Genomic DNA, 5,229 nt, shown 5'->3' on the forward strand with positions numbered 1-5,229 from the left:
GACATTGCTGGATCTGGTACTGGGGAATGACGCAGACTAAGGAGGGAGTTTTATGCTCTCCCTCATGGTTGGAGGCAAGGAGAGCAGGTTGTCAGGTGGGAAGGAGGCGGGGGAACCTGCCACCTTCCCGCCTCTGCCGAAATTAAGTCCAGGGCGCCTGTGAACGGCCCACTTAAGGGCCTCATTCCGCCCCCACTGCAATTAGCCCAGCGGTGGGCAGGTCTGTCATCACAGGGGGAGCATGGCAAGAAACACTGTGAGGGTCACTTGCTGGCTCCGAGGTGGGTGTCCCTTATTAATCGGCACTTAGTGCCTGAACGAGGGACCTTGCATTGGGAAGGGGTTCCCGCTGATAGACGTCCCCTTCCCTTGCTGCTGACCCCCCACCCCCTCACACACCCTTCCCTCATGTCCCCACCCAGCAAGATCCCTCCTGCTCTGACCTACCTGTGGCCCAGGTCCAGCGCCACACCTAGGCCTTGGGTAGGTCCTCCACCAGCAGCAACCACCAGCCTCTGATTAGCCAGCAACTCTCAGAAGGCGGGACTTCCATCACCAGGATCCTTGATCCTGTGGAAGGCCTGCCGCTGTTCAGTTAAGTGCCTAATTGGCACTCGATTCGGCGGGCCTCCCACAGAAGAAGCGACACGGGGTTCCTGCCAGTGCTTATGCCGGAGGTTGAGACCTCTGTCGCCCAGATAAAATCCCAGCCCAAGTGTCTGTGGGGGAACACTTGGATAAGAGTGATCATTGTATCATAAGGTTTAGATTAGCAATGGAGAAGAGCAACGAACAATCAATAAAGTAGAACTTTAGAATTGAAAGAGGGCTGACTGCTTAAAATAAAAAGGCCATGGGATCCAGGGAAATGTAATAAGCCAGATAAACAATTGGCTTAGTGGCAGGAAAGAAAGGGTAATTCTTGGTGGGTGTTTTTGCAAATGGAAAGCTGTTTCCAGTGGTGTTCTGCAGGGCTCAATACTAGGTCCCCTGCTTTTTGTGCTATAAATGATTTGGATGTAAATGTAGGAGGCATGATCAAGAACTTTGCAGATGACACAAATGTTGGCCATGTGGTTGATAGCAAGAAGGATAGCTGTGGACTGCAGAAAGATATCAATGGACTGGTCAGATGGGCAGAAAAGTGGCAAATGGAATTCAACCCGGAGAAGTGTGAGGTGATACATTTGGGCAGGTCAAACAAGGCAAAGGAATACACAATTAGTGAGAGAATACTGAGAAGTGTAGAGTAAGTGTGGGACCTTGGAGTGAATGTCCACAGATCCCAGAAGGTAGCAGGACAGGTCAATAAGATGGTTAAAAAGGCATATGGAATCCTTTCCTTTACTAGCCGAAGTGTAGAATATAAGAGCAGGGAGGTTATGCTGGAACTGTATAAGTCATTAATTAGGCCACAACTTGAGTACTGTGTGCAGTTCTGTTCACCTCATTACAGAAAGGATGTAATTGCACTAAAGAGGGTACGAAGATGTTGCCAGGACTGGAAAAATGCAGCTATGAGGAAAGATTGGTTAGGCTGGGGTTGTTCTCCTTGGAACAGAGGAGGCTGAGGGGAGATTTGATTGAAATGTACAGAATTTTGAGGGGCCTGTATAGCGTGGATGTTAAGGGCCTATTTACCTTCACTGAGAGGTCAGTGACTGAGGGCATAGATTTAAAGTGATTGGTAGAAAGATTAGAGGGGAGATGAGGAGCATTTTTTTCACCCAGAGGGTATTAGCTGTCTGGAACTCACTGCCTGAAAGAGCAGAAACCCTCAACTCATTCGAAAGGTGTCTGGATATGCATCTCAAGTTCTGTATTCTGCAAGGCTATGGACCAAATGCTGGAAGATGGGATTAGGCTGGATGGCTCGTTTTTCGGCCAGCGCACACATGATGGGCCAAGTGGCCTGTTTCTGTGCCGTAAAGTTCTATGATTCTATGATTCTAACTTCAATGAGATGAGAGGGGATCTAGCCAGGGTAAAATGGAAACAAAGATTGACAGGAAAAACTGTAACGGAACAATGGGTGATATTTAAGGAGGAGATGTTTCAGGTACAGACTAGCTACAGTCCAACAAGGGGGAAAGGTAAGGGAACCAAAGCCAGGACTCATAGAGTCATAGACTCCTTAGATAAAGAGGGAGATAGAGAATACGATGAAGCAAATAAAGAGAGTGTATGATGCATTTCAGTCGAATTCTTCAAGCGTGAACCAGGCCAAATACAAAGTTGAGAGGGGAAGTGAAGGGGGAAATATGACTGGCAAGGAGAGAGTATGAGAATAGAATGAAAATTAACGTAAAGGGAATCCAAAAGTCTTCTATCGACATGTGAATAGTAAGCGGGCGGTAAGAGGTGGGGTGGGGCCTATTAGAAACAAAGAGGGTGATATATGCTTAGAGGCGCAGGGAAAGTCTAGAATACTTAATGAGAACTTTGCATCAGTGTTTGGTAAGGAAGGGGCTGCCGACAAAATACTAGTCAAAATGGAGATGGTAGAGGCAAGGAATGAGGTGAAAATTGATAGGCAGGATGTACTGGAAAAGCTGGCTGTGCCTAGAAAGGGTAAATTGCCTGGTCTGGATGGCTTACATCCCAAGTTGCTAAGGGAAGTGGAGGTGGAGATAGCGGAAGGACTTGCCATAATCTTCCAATCTTCCCTCGATACAGTGCAGGTGCCAGAGATTGGAGAGTGGTAAATGTGACACCCTTATTCAAGAAAAGGTGTAAGGACAGTCCTCGTAAATACAGGTCAGTCAGTTTAACATCTGTGGTGGATAAGGTTTTAGAAACAATAATCAGGGGGAAAAGAAATCAACTGAGACTTGGAGAGGTTTGAGCTAATTAGGGAGAACCAGCAGGGATTTGTCAAAGGCAGATCATGCTTGACTAATCTAATTGATTTTTTGATTAAATAACACAGAATGTTGATGAAGGGAAAACAACGGATGTTGCTTATATGGATTGCCATGCAGACCCCCTCCTGCCAAGAATGAGGCACACATTATTTCGCTACATGAACATAAAAAAATTAAAAATGTTGCTGGGATGATAAGAGGACCGATCACAAGGAATTGCCGGGCCTCTTGCCGGAAAGACCTTTTTTGAATACTAGCAGACAGTGTTGGAACAAAGGATGCAGTCCCTGCTTCTCCAATACACAGAAGACCAGGTCAGACCAGTTTAGTCACATGACTAACTGGCTGTTTGAATTTGAACTTGCCACAGGGTGCTTGAAACTCAGAAACCTCTGCTGAGAACACCTCTCTCCTGTCTGCTCCCATCTCTTTCTCACGAAACTGAAGGCACATGAACCCCATGAGAGAAAAGCCTCCTTTAGTGAACAAGGTTTAAGAAGAATACCGGGCCCCGATGAAAAGCAAGACTGCCTACAATCAAGGACTACAGCGAGCTCAAAGCACAGTAAAAACCCCTCTTCAGAGATTGCCTCAAACTTCTCTAATTTATTTTCTCTTCTGCTCTTTTCTGTCCCCATTTGCATGTGTGTATCTCGTATGCATGCTAGCATGGGGCGTGGCGTGTATCCGTAGGCATTAACTGAGTTAGAGTTTAAGTTTAAGTTTTAATAAATTTCAGTTTTCTTACTTAAACCAAAGAAAACCTGGTGTGCTCATTTCTTTGCCTTATAATTGGAATGCAGTGAACAAGGATTCACCAAAGGGGAGCTCAAAAACACAATGTGTTTAAAATCATAAACCCTGTTACAATAAGACCAGGTGAAGGCTAAAAGGGACCCAAGACACATTTCTCACCTAGTCGTAACAGGATTTTTAAAAATCCTTTCACAAACTACCACATAAAAGGCTGGTTACCAAAATTGAGGCTGTTGGAATAGGAGGGTCTGTGTCAGCTCGGGAAATAAATTGGCCTAAGGACGGAAAACGAGTTGTGGTAAATGATTGTTTTTCAGATGGATGGTAGACAGTGGTGTTCCCCAAGGGTCAGTGCTTGGACCACTGCCTTTTTGATGTAAATAAATGACTTTCATATTGGAATACAGAGTAAACTTTCAAAATTTACCAATGCTATCAAACTTGGAGGTGTGGCAAACTGTTACAGACCGGTGAGAAAGGGGTCTAGGGGTTCCCTCTTAGCCTTTTCCTGGTTTGGCCGTAACAGGGTTTAATTTTTAAAACACCATGTTTTAGCTTCCCTCTCAGTGAGTCCTTGCTCACTGCTGTCTAATTGTAGTGGCAAAGAAATCAACCAGACAGGTTTTCTCAGATTTAAACAAGAATGGTGTAGGTTTATTAACCTTAAAACTCTAATTCAGTTAAAACTACTAAAAATACGCGACACAACCACGCTAGCATGCATGCACGTTAAACACACCTGCAAACAGAGACAGAAAAGGAGAAAGAATCAAAGGAGAAAAGGTTTGAAGCAATAGCTGGAGTTCAGTTACTGGCTTTGGGTTTGATGTAAAGTCTTTGATTTTAGTTAAGTCTTGCCATTCTCATTGGGGCCCAGTGCACACTTTCAAACTTGTTTCGATGGTCTTCTGTCTTGAGGCTTGAGTTACTTCCGTGGGTCACTGGAATACTGCGTGAGAGAGGGAGACAGGGAGAGACCTTCCTTCTCTTTTGTCTTCAAATTGTAGCATCTTCCTTTCTGTGTGGCACAATTCAGAAAACCCCCAGGTTGCCTGCAGGTTAGTCATGTGACTAGCTCCTTATTAGGGACAACCTCTTCGGCGATATTTGTGGATTTCCCCCTAGTTTACTAGACACTCTCAGGGGGTGGAATGCTGGCTTTTACACATTCAATGTCGCTTGATCAAAATCCATCTGGCCAATTGAATCAGAGAGGCACTCCCATTGTCTTCTTCAGGCAACTGTCTTTTAGAATGCAAATGTGCAGACGTGTTTTCAGCCACTGTTATGGTCTTTTTAAACAAGTTATTTCAAGTTCAGTAACAGTTCAAGGATAATGTTCCATGTGACAAAATTAATATGTCTGAATTTTGGCAGGTGTGGTTTCCGTCACACAAACAATGAGGATGATACCAATCAACTGCAACAGGACGTAGATAGGCTACTAGAATGGGAAGACAAGTGGCAGATGAAATTTGATACTTAATACAGAGAAATGTGAGGTGATCATTTTGGCAAAAGGGATAGGGAGAGGCAATATGGACTAAGTGGTTCAGTTTTAAAGAGTGTGCAAGGACAGAGGGATCTGGGGTTTCACATGCATAGATCT

This window comes from Heterodontus francisci, chromosome 20, assembly GCF_036365525.1.
Source record: "Heterodontus francisci isolate sHetFra1 chromosome 20, sHetFra1.hap1, whole genome shotgun sequence".
NCBI classification, from domain to species: domain Eukaryota; kingdom Metazoa; phylum Chordata; class Chondrichthyes; order Heterodontiformes; family Heterodontidae; genus Heterodontus; species Heterodontus francisci.